Below are 20,023 nucleotides of genomic sequence, written 5' to 3' on the forward strand. Positions count from 1 at the left end.
ATAACTGCTGCCTGATTTACACGCGGCACAAAAACCTCATCTAAATGATTCTAAAATATATTTTCCAAGTGAAAGGTAGACAGGAAGAGGGGGTGATACAGAAAAATAAATTAGATTAAAATGAGACGTGGATTGCAGCCATAAAGGACCATCTGCACCTTACAATCATAGTTTTGAGATGACATTTTAAGAAGTACACTTTTTTTGCATTCTTGAGAGTCAGATAATATGACTGATGCCACTGTCATGTTGTCTGTCAGTTGATTATGAAGCTACAGCCAGCAGCAGGTTATGTTAGCTTAGCATAAAGACTGGAAACAGGGGGAAACAGCTGGCTCGGCTCTAATGGTAACAAAATCTGCCTATTTGCACCTCTAAAGCTCACTCATTAGCACATGATGTCTCGTTTGCTCATTCCTTACAAAACACATTGTGTTTTTTGAATTGATTAAACACATGAGCACCAGACAGAGGCCTATGGAGCCAGCAGGTAGCACCACTATTGTCCTCAGACAGAAGGAGCAAGAAAGGAAAGGAAAGCAGAATGTGCTGCAGTGCTTTTTTTTAGCACATGTGCAGTAATAATTTAGGAATGTTAATCTCTGTGAGACAACCAGCAGAAATAACGGTTGAAAATACCTTCTAGCACACACACAGACACACACACACTCACAGAGAGATCAGTGAGTCAGCGTTTCCAGGAGCTTATTATCCCAACATTCCTGTGAGAAAATGCCTGCTTGGCACACATGCCCTGTTTGGCGATGATACCCGTGCTGATAAAATCTCCTCCAATCTACTATTTGGTTACACCAAAACACTGTAAACGGCCGTATGCTGGAAAAACTAACATTTTGATAGGCAAGGGAAAGACAGAGGAAGAAAGGAAAAAACAAGCGACAGAGAGACAAATACAGCAAGACAATGACAGAGACAGAATCCAGTGCTGTTTGAACGCCAACCTAATTCTGCTGCTGACTCATTATCCTGACACATCTTCGCTCTGATCCGTCCAGCTCATTCCTTATTAGTTCGCTATTTACTCAGGCTGTGAAAGAAAAAAGGGAATTCATTTTCATTTCAAAGAGCTTTACTGCGATAAGACAGCTGGCTAGGAGTCCTACCCAGGGGTCCCGACTACTCGTCGGAGCATTAAACACAGAAGTCTTACCACTTGATCCAAGGATTCAGAGAAAATAAAGAAGCCTGTGCTGGTTTATCCCTTCTGGCTGTGCTGTGGCTGTACATCAGCGCAGGGCAGATAAAAGAATGAGCCTCCATTAGCTGCTGAGAGACGTTATTGCACGGCTTTAATGAGAGAACAGGAGAGAAGATGAGTACGAGTGCTCTAGCATTTCAATTATCAACTCTGGATGTGTTCTGAAATATCACCCATATAGACATTTAAAAAACTGAAGAGGAAAAAAGAAAAATCATAGTTTGGTTATTAAAATTCAACTTGTCACCGTTGTTGAAGCTTTTACAAAGGAGGAAGGAAACTAAAGAGGTGGAAGGAATGTGAAATAAGAGCAGGTGGAGGTGCATATTTTAAGTGGCAAGGCAGCCGTCATCACCAGGCAACATGGTACAAATACCAAGCAGAGAGATCTCAGTCTTCCTCCCAATGGAAGATAACTTTCCCTTCGTTCTCCAATACTGTGTCCACAGTGTAGATGTCATAGAACGAGATGTAAAAAAACATACACGGAAAACCTTGTGGGTGAAAAAAAATCATTGGAAATTTGGCAAAGATGAAACACTAACTGCAACACACAGTTTTTTTGTCAGATATTAGAGTGATATTTGGGGTTGTACATGTTGGTGGAATTGTGATAGTAGCGAAAACTTGGAGCAAAAATGACTGGAGTGATTGAAAATGGAGTCTGAACACCGGTCCTGCATCTGAAAAATGGGTTTAAGAGAGAATTACGAGAGCAAGCACTAAATGTTGTGGAAGGAAAGCTTCTTTTTCGTTTAAAACAGAAGCTATGTCAGTGGAGCATTATTATGTTTAAATGCAGCACTGTAGTGTGAAATGCTCCCCTGCACAGTTAATCAGCCTGGATCCAAGGGGCTTGGTGACATTTTCTTACGTGTTCTTAAGTGCGTCGGATTTAAAAGGGTCAGCTACAAGAGCAAAAAACTGTTTACGGTTTTTTTTTTCCCTGAAGCTTTGTGGATTTTACATGAAAAAAACACTTTGTCTGTTATGTCACCACTGTCTATTGCAATTATGTTTCCTTGTAGCTCAACTGCTTCGAACTGCTCCGTCTTAATCGCTACATCCATACTAAGACAAAGATGTTCTACATGTCTTTCTTGACCCTTCTTAAAAATATGTTTTTGTTGTTGTTGGGGATTATCATGATACACATCAGCATCATCGCTACTCTGCTTTGTGAGTGTGTGAAAAAGCGATGTAAACACTGAACAGCAATAAAACGTGGTCGGCCACAAATACACGGAGGATAGCATATCTGATAGACAGCTCTTGATGACTGATACATGTAAACTGCTGAGGCCTTGGCTGTTTAAGATGCCGGCGTCGGTTCCGCCGTGTGAGGGTTAGACATCCTGAAAACGCTGGGTGGGGACTGTGATACAAGTAGGATTCATAGCAGAACAGCATCCAGCAACCCAGTCTGTTTTGATGACTGATCTATGCAGATATCTTATAAACACACACTTTGCACACACGCGTAAAACAACACGAGTCCAAACGAACACACTGCCTGCACTTTATGAAAACATATAACTTATGTGAGCAAACAAAAGAAAAATACACTAACTACAAAAAAAAGTGTATATGGACCACACCTCCCACTGTGCCGGCTCCAGTCGGACCGGCTTGGCTGACTCACAGGCAGCCGGGTCAGGTTGTCCCCACTGGAGTGGGTGAGGACCATTAGCCAGTAACTAGATCCGCTCCTGAGGTGCTGGATGGGGATGAGAAGAACAAGCCACGCCGGCGTAATGAGACACCTCCTCCACCCAGAAGTGACGCATTACTGTGACTCTCCCACTACTTTTCTCGGCAAGACCGGCCTTGTGTAGCATTCCAGCGCTAGGATTGGCCGTGCGTTCGTACTCAATGAGGAAGCAGTGGTTGTCCAGGCCCTAACTACTCGAAGGTCAATGCCTAAACTTAAGCAACTTTCTCTGCCTCAACCAGCTATGCAGGCCGGGTCTTGCCAAGAACAGCAGTGGGATTTATAACGAGTAAAAGGATTAAAAACACAGAGAGAAATTATATATAGTGCATCCTGTACTCACACATTAATGCACAAGCAGTTACACACATCTACGCACAGAGAATAGTTGATAGTAGCCTACCTGTTAAATGTATTAAATTCAAAAGAGAGCATCCTAAATATCACCCCGGAAGAAAAACCCATTCAAATGATGTGATCTGCTGCGCTGCGATTCAGACTTGGCTGAGCTCACCTGAACAAGGTCTCTGACATTTTCAGTTTTAGCACTGCACTGTGTACCGGGGATGAGCTCTGTTCCGGCTGTTTGATTTGAAGATGATATGTGACATGCAGTGTATTTGATCAAAAAACGTATTGGACAGTGCTGATAGTGCTAGATGAAAGGTCTGGGGATACCAACGTGTTCACAGTTCATCCTGAGGAGAACATGAATGTGTGTCCCACATGTCATGGCAATGCATCAAATAGTCGAGGCGACATTGCAGTCTGGACCAAAGTGGTGGACCTGCCGACACTGAAGTGAGTCTAGCACGGCCAGAAATGTGCAACGCTTGGCACTAAATAGCTCAACTGTGAATGTGAGCGTGTTAACATCAAAAAACATTCCTTTTTTCTAACCGCCCTCTTGGCACCAACCCTTACGTCCATTCTGTCACGGGACGTCTGAAATATCACCTTGCCACATAGCCACGGTGCAGACAAAGCCGTCTTAGGAAACCAACCCAGTGATCTGTCAGCTGTCGCTGCACATGCACCGCAGGGACCACGACACCCTGCATGTCCTGCTGTAGTCAAATGCTCTCTCTCGCTGTTTGGGTGTACAGGCAGGAAGTATGAGTGTCAGGAGGTGTGGAGTAGCAATTAAGAGACTGGGGACTGTCATACCAGCCTGGTGTTGAGTTGGCGGGTAAAGTGGTATCATCTTAGGTTGTGTGTGTGTGTGTGTGTGTGTGTGTGTGTGTGTGTGTGTGTGTGTGTGTGTGAGCGGTAGGGAGCATGCATGTGTGCATTCAATCCAAAGTGGCAATAGTTCAGTGGGTTTAATTAGGTGTCAGTGATGCTGTAAGAGACAATCTCATGGCGTTTAGACAGAAAGCGACAAAATTAGACTGCTGGACATCTTGTGTTTATTCGCCTCAAACGGCCCATGTACATACTGTACAGACAATAGCCGTAAGCTAGCTAGTAACGGACAAACAAACTGTGTGTGTTTGTCTGGCAGCTCAGCCTCTGAGTGAATCAGAATAAACCTTGTTCCTTTTCCGTTATTCCCTCTCTTCTTTGCGTCATTTGCGCCGCCCCATGCAAATTTCGTGTCTAATTTCCGTTGACCTTTCATGCAATTGCACCACATCTAAAGACGTGCCTTGTGTTCTGTCTGAACACACAATAAGAGGAGGCCGTGAAGAGGAAGAGCTGCGTGGTGATACAGAGGAACAAGATGTTATCAAGGGGATGTTGAGTTTGAGGTGACCAGTAATGATGTGTCACTGTGGTGATCGATGCATCACAATTAAAGGCAAATCCAATGTATCTCCAGTATGTGTACTTAGAGCTTTACAAGCTGTACAAAATAGGACGTACTCTATTATTAGACCTTTTATTTGAGGATAAAAAAGGGGCAGGATCCCTGTTCCGGGACGAATGAACACACAAAGGTGCTTTTTGTCCAGTGTGAACAAATACAACAGTGAGGAGAAGGGATTTCCAGTTTTGCTGGCCAGTGTACAAACGTAAACCAGTTAGATTTTTTGCAAACTGTTGTTTGTCGTTATGACATTATGTTCTGGCAATTTCAAATACAGCCTACCTCAGCAACCTGTGCAGACGGCGTCACGCCGCTAAATCCAGCTTGTATTGCTTTAGGGATAAGCAATATGACAACGTGATTAACATGTGATTATGTTTGTTCATAAATGAACTAATGCCCAATTTAAGCTTGCGCAGAGCTTCCACCGTGTGGATTGGAGTCGCCTCACACTAATTGATGGGTTCTCGGTAGCGGCTGCCGAGTCAAGCGCATCACCTTCTGATAAAATTCTTTGTACCGAACTGATCCGGTGTTTGGTTTACTATCAAACAGGTTTGACCTCGTGAGCAGTTCAACACTCGATCTGCATCAAGTATGTGAGAATAAGAAGTTTGCAACAACTCCTTCATCAGCCTCTCACCTTGTTAACCTCTCAGCTCATACGAACTGAGAATTAACTCATCACAACGAAATGAAATACACTAACTGGACTACAGACGTTTTTGTGATCATTAGACTTGAAGTCCACGAACGGAATAAAGATATATGGATGAGACGCATGAACTCGACCTGACCCAGAGAGTGGACTTGGCTTTAATCAAAGTAAAACTGAAACTTCGCTAATAGCCGTTCATCTCCACGTGGCACAGCTCCCCGCCGCGCTCTGTGCCGCACTATTTAGCCGTGTGAGGGGTTTCTGATTGAAAGCTTTCTAAATGGACTAAATTGAGTGTGAGCTACGCCCAACACTGGCTGCTGTCTGCACACCATCCTGTCTCACTAATTCCGTGTTCAGGCTCAAACCCAAAGTTGTTATGGGAGCCTTTCATGAGAGCAGGATGCTGCTTAATTTAGCTAAATGGGTCTGACCGATAATGTGATGAGAAGCAATGTGAAGAAGTGTTGACCTGGACATTGTCTGGCCGGACAATAAAGCAGAAGATTGGGCCACTGTTTTGTTTTAAATTGACACTGGGCCGGCCCAGTCACATCTTTAAATCCCTCCCCTGGGCTCAATGCCTTCATTAGACAGCTCAACTGGAAAAAAGAAGGGTGCAAATTCATAATCTTTTCATAAGCGTCATCATTGTGGCATGTCTTGATAAACCTTACAGTGAAGGTGGCAATAAAAATGTACAAATGATGTACGGTGATTCTCAATTACAAAAGTTCTGATTGCGTGGTTTTTAAACATAAATAGCTATTTACAGACTGTAAACATGTTAGCCAGCCTGGAGCGTGTTCTTAAAAGTCAGTCACAGTAGTTATTGAAGTTCTCTAAACTAACTAGCTTGCTAATGGTCTATTAGCAAGCTAGCTAACTCAGTTGGACAAGACATCGAGTCAACGTAGTTAAAACATATACAGTATGTCTACGACCTAAAATCCTTTCTCCTAACTGTCCCCAACCATGTCACTTTTGTGGAGCAGTTTCTACTCCAACAGAGGAGGTAAAAAAAACTGGATGGTGATGCACAGACAACAAACTAATAGGCCTCCTTCATTTTGGACTCTCCAGTTCACTGTTGCTCAACAAAACAATTCTCGTGTCGTAGCTCCGCAAAAACACAAGCCTTCCACACATATCTCCATGTGTGAAAAGAGCTTAGGTTCTGTCATCCTCCCACCGTATATCCTCAGACTGGTGAAACACGTTGTTTTTGGTCTCGGTGCAGTGAAACAATAATCATTTGTCATCCCACACTCAAGAGCAGCCATCCCCGGTGACATCCCTCCAAGTGGCTGCCTAATGAAGACAAAAGCTCTTTTTGAGAACAGCCATCCTGTCTGGAAGGAATTACGGCCATGTGGTAGTGACTGTGTGAAAGAAGCAGGGAGGTGACGCAGGGATGATACAGGGCTCAAAGCGGAGGAGCAGAGAGTGGTGGTGAGGAGAATGAATAGTGACTGGCGCTCAGCCCAGTGGCAGCTTAATGACTTGCGGTCAGTTGACTCTGTCTCAATTAATCAGACTGCTCTTTCCTGCTCGCCTCCTTTTCTTTTTTCTTCCTCCCTCTCCCCTTGGCTCTAATTTCTCCCTTTGTCTCCAACCCGCTTTGTTCCCACTCTCTCCCGCTATCTCTTTTGTTTTGTGCTTCTCTATCTCCGTCTATGCTTCTCAATCTCTCTACACTATCTCCCCCTCTTCCTTTCACATGCTCTCTGAGCGCTCTCCCTCGACTGGACAGTTTTCATTTCTCCTTCATCTCTGCATTGGTAGGAGACTGAAAGAATGAGGCCATTTTTCTATCACCCTCTATCACGCCGTGTGGTAGGGCTGTCTAAATCTGGGGAGGAACAAAGTCTTGCAAGTCCCGGGGAATTAGCTTTTACGAAGCAAACTCGTGCGCGCGTTGGCTGCAGTGGAGTCTGAAAACAGGCTGTGACCCGTGTGGGATGATAGAACAAATTCGGGCACGGCGACATAACATAACCAGACATGTTCCTGACTGGAACATGTAGTACGACAAGAGTGCAGTGCCGTGGTCGTGTTTGTGCAAGTGGCAGCTCAGCTCTCCCACGTCAGTTGTTATCTGCTTTCCTGGAGATCCCAAGGGGGTCTTGCTGGCTTCCTAGGGTGGTCCTGACTGGGCTGACATTTGGAGGACTAGTCCGTGATGGGGCCTCTCGGGCTGTTGTGTATCGCAGCAGTCACAACTACTGTCCGTCTGTGCTTTGCTCTTCTCTCCCTCGCTTTTTTTGTGGCTCCTTTGTCTCTCAAGATTTAGTCTCTGGTCATCACACCTTTCTCTCTCTGCCACTCATCATGTTCCATCTCGGTGTCTCATTTGCACTTCCAGTCCGTCTTGCCTCCTTTCTCTCACATACAAGCACTCTGTCACTCGTTCTCTCTCCCTCACACTTATTCCCTTTCCATGTGACATCCCCCCCCCCCCCCTCTCTCTCTCTCTCTCTCTCTCTCTCTGTGGGGTCACAATGCCGAGCACACCGCCCTGAGGAGTCCGTCTGCCACGGCTCTTGCATGTTGGGAGGCAGAGGCACAACCTCTGCACCAACCAGTTAAAAACAAAGAAGTTGGAAATAAAAAGATGTCTCCCGCGGATGTTTTGGTGACCCATCCATCCAGAAATAAAGCTTTGCACGAGTTCACGCAGAGCACGGAAGTTGCATCAGCAGCTTCATGCTTTAGTCAGCGGCTCATTATTCAGCTGTTTGGCTACCAGCTGACTGATACAACTCTGTCACATTCATACAGGGCAGCTTTTATGATCTAAGTCAATATTACTGTTACACAAACAATGATTGCTGCTGTTCCATCCACCATCACAGCCTCCCCTTTTGGTATTACACATATCGACTGCATCATATGGAGAGCACTTTATGTTGGGAGTAAGAGCCCTCCAATCCAATTCTAAGGTACTGCTTATGCCACCTCATCTGTTTTAGGGCAGAGGACATTGCGCAGTACTCTGAGTGAAAATAGCAAACAATCTATTATGAAGAGATAATAATGAATCAAAGAGTTAAAGATCGGCTGGCTTTTAGCCTTTATTCAAGATTAATTTGAAACGGCTGCAGCTGTATGTTGGCTTGTTTTAACAATGGATGATATTTGGTTCGGATTTTACTCAGTGAAAACTGGGCTGCCATAAGGCTCAACCAACTTTCAGAACATTTTAGGGTTTATTGATAACAGGTTTTAAATTATAGATCAAAGTCAGTTTCATTTGCAAAACAGGTCAGAAAACCTGTTAGCCTGTTAGCACCTGAAAGAAAACCCCAGATCCTCTCTCCTCGCCTTTAGTGCAAGTGCCAAGTTAAGTAAGAAATTAAAAGAAACAAAACACAGGGCCGACAAAAAGTAACAAAAAGTCTTGTGTGTGCCTTAACAAGCCAAGTGGTGAATTCTACACAAATAACCCCTCACCTTGTTTCTTTCTCAGTCTTTAGCCTTTCCAATGGTGTTCCAGTCGGTAATTACTGACTCTATTCGATTGTAATCACTGGCCCGAAAAGACAGATACCACATCCACTTTTAAGCCCTCCCGCAAAGACTTAGGAAGGTGCGAAGCTACATTTCTCCCAGTTATCTAGTCAGGATCGACTGGCTCGGTGCTGAAGTTCTCGGAGTGTTTGCCAATTTGCTGTGTCAATTTGATTTTCTCCTAGGTAAGTAATCAGACTCTGGGAGACGGTGAGAGAGGGGAAAGATGAAGGGAAAAGTAATTACAGCTTTTTGGGAGGTTTGCAGCTGCTCCAAGGTGCCTCTGTTCCACCCCTGTCTTTTTTAATCACTTTTATTGGACTTTACGGGGAGCCCCTGCCTTTGTGTTTCTCAATAAGAAAAGAGATAAGAAACAAACACAGATAGCGATTACACGCATGGCGAAACGCAAACACATGCAGGCGCATGGTCCTCTCAGCCGCCACACATACAGTAGACAAAAAGAGAGAAAGATGAGAGGAGAAAGTCAAACAATGTGATTGATGACAACAGTGTTTCTTCTCTGAATTATCTGAGCACATTGCTGGAGCCCGTACGCCAAAGCTATTGTGTTGGGAACGTTATTTAGCATTGGATTTCTCCTCCAAGCACACTGAGAATGACTTGGCAATTTGCAAAGTTTGAAAAAGTGCAAATGGGATCATCACTTTGAACATGAGTGACGATGTGACTCCCAGCAGCTATGAAGTAGCGTTAGGAAATGAGCATTTAATGCTCGGAGAGATGTTTACAGAATATCTGAAGAGAGAAGACTAAAGCCCCATCAGAACAAACCATGAATTCACTCATTGTCGTCCTGACAGCTTGAATGATCGGCCTTTGTGCTCTTGCTTGATAATACATTTCGTAGGAATGTTGAAGCAGGATGAGAGACAAAGCGAGCGCGAGAGAATTGGGCAGTGATCGGCTCACTCTCTGACACTTGGCTGTGCTGTTTGCCCTTGTGAAGGACCGACACCTCCCTAATCCCCATTCCAGACCCCCCACCACCACAACCCCCATCTCAGCTGGCCAAGGTTGGCTGGCAGACAAGCCTGTCACCCAGTCAGAGATCTGGGACCCGTCCAAGCCCTGTCCAGATGTAGGCACTAGAATTCATAAAGACCTCCGTCCCACGGGCACATTCACCGACTACCCCCCCGAGACAAATCCTCAGACAACGTCCTTGGCCCTGGTGAATTTGTCTTACTGTTCTTAGGAACAGTTGTGGTAAGTATAAAACTTGGGCGCCATATGCCCGAGTTCTTAAAGTTATCATAATCTTTTTACAGCTTCAAAACAAAAACAAAAACATGCAGCTTAATGTGCCCATTCAATTTCTCCAAACACGAAGTGCAGAGAACAAGAAATGTTTTGTAGAAAAACGACTGCGCTGCGGGATCACAAGAGCAATATTTACCTCATTATCTACCAACAGTATATCCTTCTTACTGACAACACTCTGTGCTAACTGCAGAGTACAGTGTGCCTTGAAAATGTGTTTGCTCACTGTAAGCAGCGTTCATATCTAAAATGTTTAAAAGTTCGAACTCTTAGAAGTCCACAGCCATATGGGCAGATGGAAGTGGGCGATGTGCACTTTAAATTTAATTTATTCTAGACATTTAGATGTCAAAATAAAAAGGATAAACCAGTGTTCGTTTCGATATATAGATTTCTAAATATGTTGATGGACTGTACTGTGAGGAGCAGTTATGCAAAGAGCAGCAATCTTGTGATTGAAACGTATGTCGTTCACGTCTTCTACAAAGTGGAAACAAACGACGCGTAAAACGCACCATCAATTTCACAACCAGTGAGACTTTATGACAAAATTTGCACATGCTGAGACCCCACAGGTATTTCTCCAGAAGGCGGAAACTGTGTGTGTAAGTGGCGCGAGGTTAAGCAGTTAGTGTTTCATAGTTACTCAGTTCGTTTGTTGTTGCTTCTAAAGTCATTAACAGTAATCAGACGAGGCAGCAGGGCACACACCTACAGCTATTCCTAAGTTTAAAGGCTGAATACTTTTCACCATGTACATCAAGGTACAGTGTATGTAGTGGAAATGTGAAGACTTTGTGTTTGTCAAGTCATCCTGAATACATATATAGGTATCTTGTCGTAATATCTAATCGTAAAATTGGATTTTGCTGCTGTTTAAGATGAATCTCTGTGTGAAAGAGTACTCCACCAGTTTAGCATCGCAGAAATCGGCCGACTTTGAGTGTTGTATGTGCTGCGTTCAATGTAATGCTGAAACAAATATGTTCTTGGCATATGTACTTCTATTCATTCATTTAATTATTTGTCATTAGAACTCCATCTTTCTATTGAGCTCAGAACGTTTTGAACCCAGAATGGCTGCTTACAGCTGTATTTTGACTTGCTTATGTCAGTTTGTACAGTCAACACAATAGTTTAGTGAACATTACTTGGTGCTGTGCAATACATAAAGGTGACATTTTGAAGTTAAAGCACTGAACTAGTCATTTCTTCGAGAATATAAAGGGTAATAAGGGCCAAAGAATCATTTTTCTCAGTGTATCGTATGTTTTTATTCCACAAATTCTTCTTCCAAAACCCGGTGCTTACATTACCCACAATGCAACAGTGTGGTCAAAGATTTAGGTGTGTGATGCGAGTAGCAGCTGAATTTCTTATCGAGAACCTTAAATTACACTTATAAAGTATACGTTTTTTCTAGATTGTACATTTTTGAGGTGAGATCCTAAATAAATGCTTGGTCGCAAGTAAGTGACATTTAAGCATTGACATCATAAACCGCGACCGCACCCACACGCACACACACTCATACACACTCCTACACACACACACACACACACAGCCAGCCAACCTAGAGCACCTTATCAGCTTTTTGTTAATTAAAAGCCAAGCAATACATTTTCCACTTATTCCCCTCCACAAGAGTGAGACGCTTCCTGGAGTAATCACTCAATAGCAATCACTTAATTAATATCTTGTTCAAAAGGTAGTTGTGTGTGTGTGTGTGTGTGTGAGTGTGCGTGTGTGTGTGTTTGTGTGTTATTGATTCACATTTACTGCTCCTCTCTATTCCAATTACTCTGGGCCTATCCCAGCATGCATTGGGCAGAAGGCAGAAATAAACGCTGTAGACAAGCCGCCAGTCTACTGAAGGAATGTAGGAAAGACCAAACATGAGCATGCTAATGCGCTTCCAGTGACAACGCTAAGATGCTGACGTTCAGCAGATATAATGTTTACCATGTTCATCATCTCGGTTTGGTGCATCTGCACATTAGGTTGATGCAGTATTTGTTTCATAAACTAAAGCATTATGCAAATTGTCATTTGTGACCTGATGATGGCACTACATAAAAAGTTGAATATGAATGTCTGTACCAAATTTCACGGCAATCCAGCATGAAGTTGTTGGGATGTTTCATTCACAAAAGCCTATATCCTAAAGAGGCACTCCATTCGCTAGAGTTTGCTCGTTGGCTCGCTGTACGCTACGTTGAGAGGTGTTAGTTCGGCCGAATATTTGTAATGTTTCCCTGAGAGTTACCAGAGAAGCAGACTTCCTTCCAACACTGGACCAGTTCAGTTCGACATAATAAACCGTGATTCTTCTCAGCAGATAGGAGAGAGGGCCCATTCAACTGGTTTTTTAACAAGTTCAAAAATATTTGAGCTTTAAGATTTTCTCTCCAAAAATCAGTCTATCACTGACAATTAAAAACAACACAGTGCATTAAGGCATTCTTTGCAAAAAGCTTCCCTGTAGAACACATTCAGCCCAGACACCAGTCCTCCAAGCACCATAACGAGGGCACAGTAGTGAGACGGGGTGTGTGAAATCTGGCCGTGAAGGTTAGGCCAATATATCAACACACGCTGGGGGTCTGACGGGTCTCCGAGCGCTTTCTTTTGGTTCTTTTCCCTTCGTTTTTTTTCCCCTCCTCTTTAGCCACCAGCCTCGACACCTCTGCTGGCTGATGTCTGACCCGGCCTGCAGGAGCTTGGAAGTGAAAGACTACAAGCTTGTCATGTGTCAAAGGTGCACGGTGATGAGGGGAAATAATGGTCGCACGGACACACATGAATGCACACAGGGGCTAATGTAGGCACACACCCTGTGAAAGGAGGAAAGATGCACCGTTGAAGTCGATGGCTTGGTACACTCTTCTCCTCTAAATTAAATCCACGTACCTCAATCTGGCCCCCTATCTGTGCAATTTGCTGCTCTAACGATTGAAAAATGAAATTGCCCTGTTTTGAGCTCAATGTGCTTTCTATCATTGTTACCATAAAAAAAATACATTTAGTTTTTATGAAGTTATAGAATTTCAAATAAATGAAAATAGGGATAAAAGAATGAATGCAATTTGGGACACATATGTAATCCATATGGTCAGATATACACTGTAAAGCACAGGTTGTAATACAAATAGCATCAGCAACATTCAAGGCCTTTCACGTTTCACAGTTTGTACATCCTCGATTCCTTTCCTCGCCTCCTCTCCTCGTGTCTTAGTCCCGCCTGCAGGAGATGCCACGGAGGAGGCGAGAGATTTAATAAAATGATTTATCTTTGCCTCGGAGCCATCATTTTGAAGCAACGTCAGTCAAATGTGATGTATATCTACTTCGGCAAAGGACACACCGGTGTATCCTCGCTTTTAACTCCTACGGCGAGCTTTCCTCGCTCCTCAAGACACATTTTATGAACTAGGAACTCCTTCAAGAGGGAGCGCTGAGATTGATTTCCGGTCACAAGCCAGAGGGTCAAGGAAGCACCAAATTGAGAAATGCATATTTTATTGTTTGAATTAAATTCCAGCTCAATCCTCAAAATACGCAGTTGGCTTCAGTTTAGATTCTCATTAATTACTGTAAGATCGCTTATGCAAAGCTGTTCAGTTGCAACTGTCCAGGTGTAACAACAGAAGCACCATTGCTTTTAAAAACAGAGAGAAAAATGTTCAATATGATGCACAATTGTGTATTTCAATGCATACGTGTGTTCACTCAAACTGAATGTCAATTTGAGGTGAAGTGGAATCAATGTACGCTCACCAGACATAAGTCTTAGAGAGAGGAGCGGGGCAGGCAATCTGGCCATTGCATCGTCTCTATTCCTTTAAAGGAAATACTTTTGCATTCAGCGGATCCAAGAGGTGACTGACCAAGCTATGAATCATACTTACTGACATAAAAAAGGCTGTTTGGGGAATGAGTGGGCGTTAAATGCTTGACTGCCATTATGCAAAGAGAAAAAGGGAACATGACAATCAATGAGAAATACTTTGATTGATTTGGAAATGATTTATATGTAAATTATATCTGGCAAATGCTAAATCATTTTAATGAATAGTTAATAAATGTATCGGCAAGATGTTCTTTTCTGATGACCTTTCAAATGATAATTGCTTGAGTTTAGGTTTATTGGAGGACATGCTAGAGTTGATGTTGCTTCACAGGTTTTTTAAGGAAAAGTGTCTCAAGTAAATCAGGTGGAAAGAGAATTTTTTTTCCTGTGTACTATTATAGTCCATAATGCAATGCCTGAAGAAGAAAAAAAGAAAGAAATTGCATGCCGTGAGCTCCTGCACACCTGAAGGTTATCTCAGCAACCATAACATAAGAAAGCTAATGAAGTCAGAGCTCCAGAAACACAACCGCCCTTCCTGATCAAAGAAGGCTGCAAGAGATAAGAGGGGGAAGTGGAAACTCACCAACTTTCTGCACAAAATTCACGAGCGGTCCAGACTGTCGTAAAAGTCATCTACAGTTTAAATTGACCTAAATTAACCAAAATAAATACAACTATAACAATTTGAATGCAAAATGAAGCATATATTTTCATGCCATCCCACTCCCTGTTCATGTCTGTCCCAGTGCAGGGCTCTGTTGACTCATTGTTGACTATTGACATTTCCTAATTACTTAGAGTACAACATGACTGCTGACATTGCTAATCTTGTTATCTTAAGTACTGCAAGTTGATCACTGAAAGCAGGACTTGACGCTGTGCAGCGTAAAAGTCTTTTTTTCAGTCTTTGGGACCATTTATTGTGAATGAACAAACGGAGCGTAACAGGTAACCTTATATTGCGGTTGGAGAAGGGTGTGGATGTTGCTAATGAGTTAAAGTCTCACTTCCTCATGAGCATTTTCATCAGGCTGAAACGAGCCATTTAGTTCGTCCAGTTAAGAGAGTTTTGTACGACTTTTAACACTCACCTCATCATAAAACGCGAAAAAGGTTCAGGATGAAAACACGAAAACGTTTCTCCATTGCTTTTGGAAATGTTTAAACCAACTGAATTTCTTAAAGCACCAGGTCAGTCAGAGGAATTCTCACATTGAGGAGTGACATTTTAAAGCATATGGCCCCTCTTTAAAGTCTGCGGAGAAGAACAGCCGGTGGATCGTTCCCTCTCCAGACTCCATCACTGAAGAACAGAGCGAGTGTTGAATATTCATGACCATATTCATGACAGCATAAGGTATCCACTGGGATGTCAGAGGGGCAGGTCGCGGCTTTGAGCGTACTCACCTCACCAAAGATTCTGTTAGATAGCAGCCCACAAGGGATTCTGGTAAGAGAGCCCAAACTCTCTGAGCCTCCATGTTGTGTCAGAGGACAATGCTCCATTGACCCCGGCAGGTGGGAGGCTGCTGGGAGCTAAAGGCCAATCAAATAAATTCCACCTGGCAAAGACCGGGGGTCAAAGGTTCTGTTTTCCTCCGCGTGTGTCGATATCTGGTCCCACATGATGAGGGCAGTGACTCATTGTAACCCGCTCACAAATGGCCCATTAGTCCTTTTGTATTTTGCTTGTTAGCTTTCCGACCAGTCAGTGGTTTATTTGTTCTCTCGATAAAAGGATGAATTTATTTTGTCCCGAAAAATCTACTCCCACCGCCCCCGCCCCATCTGCTCTTTTTCACTTTGTGCAAGTGAAAGGAACAGACTAATTGATGCATTAAAAACAGCCTGAAGCCTGTAAGCGAGGCGGGGAGCACACTCTCAAAGGTACATGAGGATTGTGAGAGAGAAAATAATTGACAAGAAAGAAGAAGAAACCGTATCCGAAACAAAAGGGCAAATACGAAGGATAGGGAAATAAACGAACAAACAAGCCCAAATGAAAGACACAGCCAGCCTTCTCAGTGGTACAGACACTTGTGAATGCATGTGTTGAATCATACGCAAATCAGACGCATCAGCTGTAGCGTGTCCTATTCTGTCCTACAGCCCCGTGCCTGTACTGTAGAACACATCAATTGTGTATATTAATGCAATGATGCGTCATCTAACCTCAGATGGTTAGTGAGTTGGTGAAGCCACGTGTAGGAAAAGAGCAAAGGGCTGTCGCACATCACAATGTTCTGTCTGATTTCTGCTTGCCTGAGTGTGCGATCAGCTTATTTTCACTGAGATGAGCCTCTGCAGTCGACCTGATTCCATTCCGATTCAAAAGACACACAATCGATGGATGAAAATGATTGAGCTGTGAAGTGTCACAGGTTGTTTTTGTTTTTTTTCCTGCGCTGCATGATTACATTCTTTCTTTGTGACACACCAATGCCGATTAGCAGCTCACTACCCAATCAAGATAACGTGGCTAGGGCTGTTCCAAGTACCTTCTTCTGGGCTTCAGAGCTTCTGAGTGTAGGAGTCAACAGCAAATGCTCAAAGCCTCGGCAGGGCGGGTTGCCCAGGTATACTGTATTACAGGCTGCCCAAGTTTATTTGGTTATTTTTATTTATTCATGAAATATACTTTTTTCTCATCTCCAACGCCACCACTGTATAGTTTACAGTACAGCAGGCATGTCCAAAGTCCGGCCCGCGGGCCAATCACGGCCCGAGGTCAGATTTTATACGGCCCGCGCCTTCTGTCTTAAAATGCATTATTTATGGCCCGCCAGCACAGTCAAAACGGAATGAATAAATCATACAAATTCAACATGCAATTCCTATTGTTACCTCATGGTGGCAGCACCACTCTGTAACTGTCTGGCTGTTTGAAATTGTCTCTGACCCTTGAACTGTCATGGCTACGGCAAGTAAAAAAAGGAAAGTCGATAATGAGGGCCGCCGCTTCCAGGAGAGGTGGAGATCACAATATTTTTTTCACCGAAAACCGAAACAACTGTGTCTCCCTAATTTGTCATGAGACTGTTGCCTTGTTTAAGGAATATAATGTAAAGAGACACTACGAGACCAAACGTGCTAATGCTACAACAAGCTATCAGAGAGCGACCGTGCTAGAAAAGTGAAGCAACTCCAAGATAACTTGGCCACACAGCAGCGGTCCCTTTCACATGAAAACATCATGAAAGTAAGCTGCGGAGTGGCCGTGGTAATTGCTAAACATGACAAACCTTTTACGGAATGTGAGGTTATCAAAGACTGTGTTATGAAAATAGCAGAAAACATTTGCCCCGAGATGAAGACAGAGTTTGCTAATGTTTGCCTGGCTCGTAACACTGAAGAGCTATCATCAGATACGAAGAGACAACTTGATTTGTTTCGTGAGCCTGTTTCATGTGTGTTGAATTTAAATGTTAGACAACTTTTCATCACCCTCACTAAGTCATATTTAAGATTGTCTTGAGGTGAGAATATTGATCGGTTCCTATGTAATTAGCTTTTAGATGGCTTGTTCTTTGTTATCTGACTTTCAAGATGTGAAAGAAAGGCAGAATAGTTGTTGAGATGTGTTCACACATGAATGCTTACATTTGGTTACATTGCTATTTGCTGTCATTGAAAATAAAATGATAAAATAACAATGTATGTATAGGCTACTTGTATTGTTTAAAATAATGTCAGCAGGGACTGTTGGCCCTTGGGCATTTTCACATTATCAAATTTGGCCCTCTTTGAAAAAAGTTTGGACACCCCTGCAGTACAGCATAGCAGACCTCCACCTCTGAGCCTTTTCAGGAGTTTCTGAGATGCCAGTTTCAGGGCATCCTGGCTGGCAGTCTCTGCAACTGTCTTGCACTTGCATCGTCTGGCACTCACCCTGCCTGCCTGCAGCTGGGAGGAGGGGAGGGGGGGGGGCAGACTGACAGTCACAGACAGCAAAGATCAAAGAGAAGTAAAGATGGAGGGACACAGCCCATCTGTCATCCTAAGCAGCCGGATCCTGTTCAGCACTGTGCAGGGGCCAGTGGTGAAAGTGTTCAGATCTTTAATTTCAGTAAAAGTTGCAATATCACCATTTAATACTACGTCAGACCCTGCTGCAGTAAAATTAGGTTTTCCATAGGAACTCTGGTTGGTTGGAAAGACTTATTTTGTCCACAGGGGGGGCCAAAGTCAATGCAGTACTCCTCTTAGTAGCTTTAAGCACAATACCTTTCTTGGCGTGTTTTCGTGCTGATTATTAGCATCTGACCATTAGGACTAAACCCCTCAAACATCTTAAATGTATTTATTGAGTCATGGTACCGGTGAGTTTATATGTGCGAGGTGATGAATCAAAAGCAAAAAAAGCGAAGTTAACACATGCACAGTCCATCACTGGCAGAAACCTTTTTTCCCAGTGAGTGATTATTGTTGCTTTATGTCTAACTTAGCATTGCCCCTCATGCAGGCTCTTATCTAACCTTTGGCTTGTGTTTTCCCTGAGTGTGTTTTGGCTTAATTGGCTTAATTATGTTCAATAGATATCATGGTGTGTTTTTGGTAAAGTGTTGCAGCTTTGCCTTGATGTGAATGTCTGAAATAACCCTGCCACCCTCTTCACTTTTCACTCTTATTTCCTTTGATGTGGAGACATTCATTTCAGGTGACTGTGCTGAATGTAATTTGCATGAGTGATCAGTCCTCTTCGTTGTTAGGTGTGTGTGTGTGTGTGTGTGTGTGAGAGAGAGAGAGAGAGCTCAAAAGGTGCACTGAGACTTTGACATAGATTTTTACTAATATGAACAAACAAAAGACAATACATCACATGTGTAAGTAGACATTTTGGAAAGTACGCACTGCCTTCTGGTGAAGATTCAGCTTCGATAGTCCGGCTATGAAGAAACAGACTCGTGGTGGTGCAGGACACGTGCGCGTGTCCCTTTCACATGAAAAGTTACAGCTTTAATTTCATGTGTTCAGCGAGTACATGCATGTCTTTGCACTCCCCCGCGTGCAGCACATTGATGTAGTGGCCATCCACAATGCTCGCTGAGATACCGCGGCCCCGTCGTGCTCCCCAATAACTGTCTGCTGCAGCCTACCTGGCCTGTCCGCTGTATCTATGTCGCACGGATGGATGGCAGCCCTGGAGCTGAGCGCTGCCACCATCATGGAGCGCTCAACATCTTCATGAATTTATGACTATTAAAAAGCTGCACAAGGACAAGGGGTTGGTGTGCTACCATTCCTCAATCTCCCGCTCTTTTCTCCAATTCTCTCAGTCATTAGCTCGGATTTATGTAACCACCCCACTGATGGGAAGTAGATAAATGTATGGTTGATTAAAAAAAAAACGAGGAGACATCATTTTTAGGTGACATGCATGTCATTCATCGCCAACATTTAATCTATAATGCCTGAATTATTGCAGGCTGGATTCTATCTATTCTCTATATCAGTGGAGGTATTTGAGGGAATAGTGTCGGGATACTGTGGGCGACACACTGCAAACCTTGACATGTGACCGCATTAAAGGGCAGAAGAAAAGAAACTTAAATGCATCAACTTAAATATGCCAGGCTGAGTTAAAAAATGACTGCACTGTACAAAAATCTGATTACGGCGATGCATCAAAACCAATTCTCAAATTTCCTGCCCGAACCAGATATCTCCCAACAAACCTAGTTTCATGTAAACAACATGACTCTTTTAATAAGCAGTCTACATTTACTTCTCCCACAGAAAAGTTCACATCTGCTTAATTTGACAGCAAGGAGAACTACTAAACTTCAAAGGACACGTGAAATATCAAGACAATCATACAGTTTTGTACTGTATGTGATTGTGCACAAGTTAATGTAACCCATATTTTAGAGAATGGGTATTTACAACCACCAAACAGAGACGTAGTATGACACGACCGATATATGTAATCTGAAATGTGGAACAGTGGCATGTGTAAAGTAAGCGCCCACAGACAAAAG

This window comes from Melanostigma gelatinosum (genome assembly GCF_949748355.1).
Source record: "Melanostigma gelatinosum genome assembly, chromosome: 13".
NCBI lineage: Eukaryota > Metazoa > Chordata > Actinopteri > Perciformes > Zoarcidae > Melanostigma > Melanostigma gelatinosum.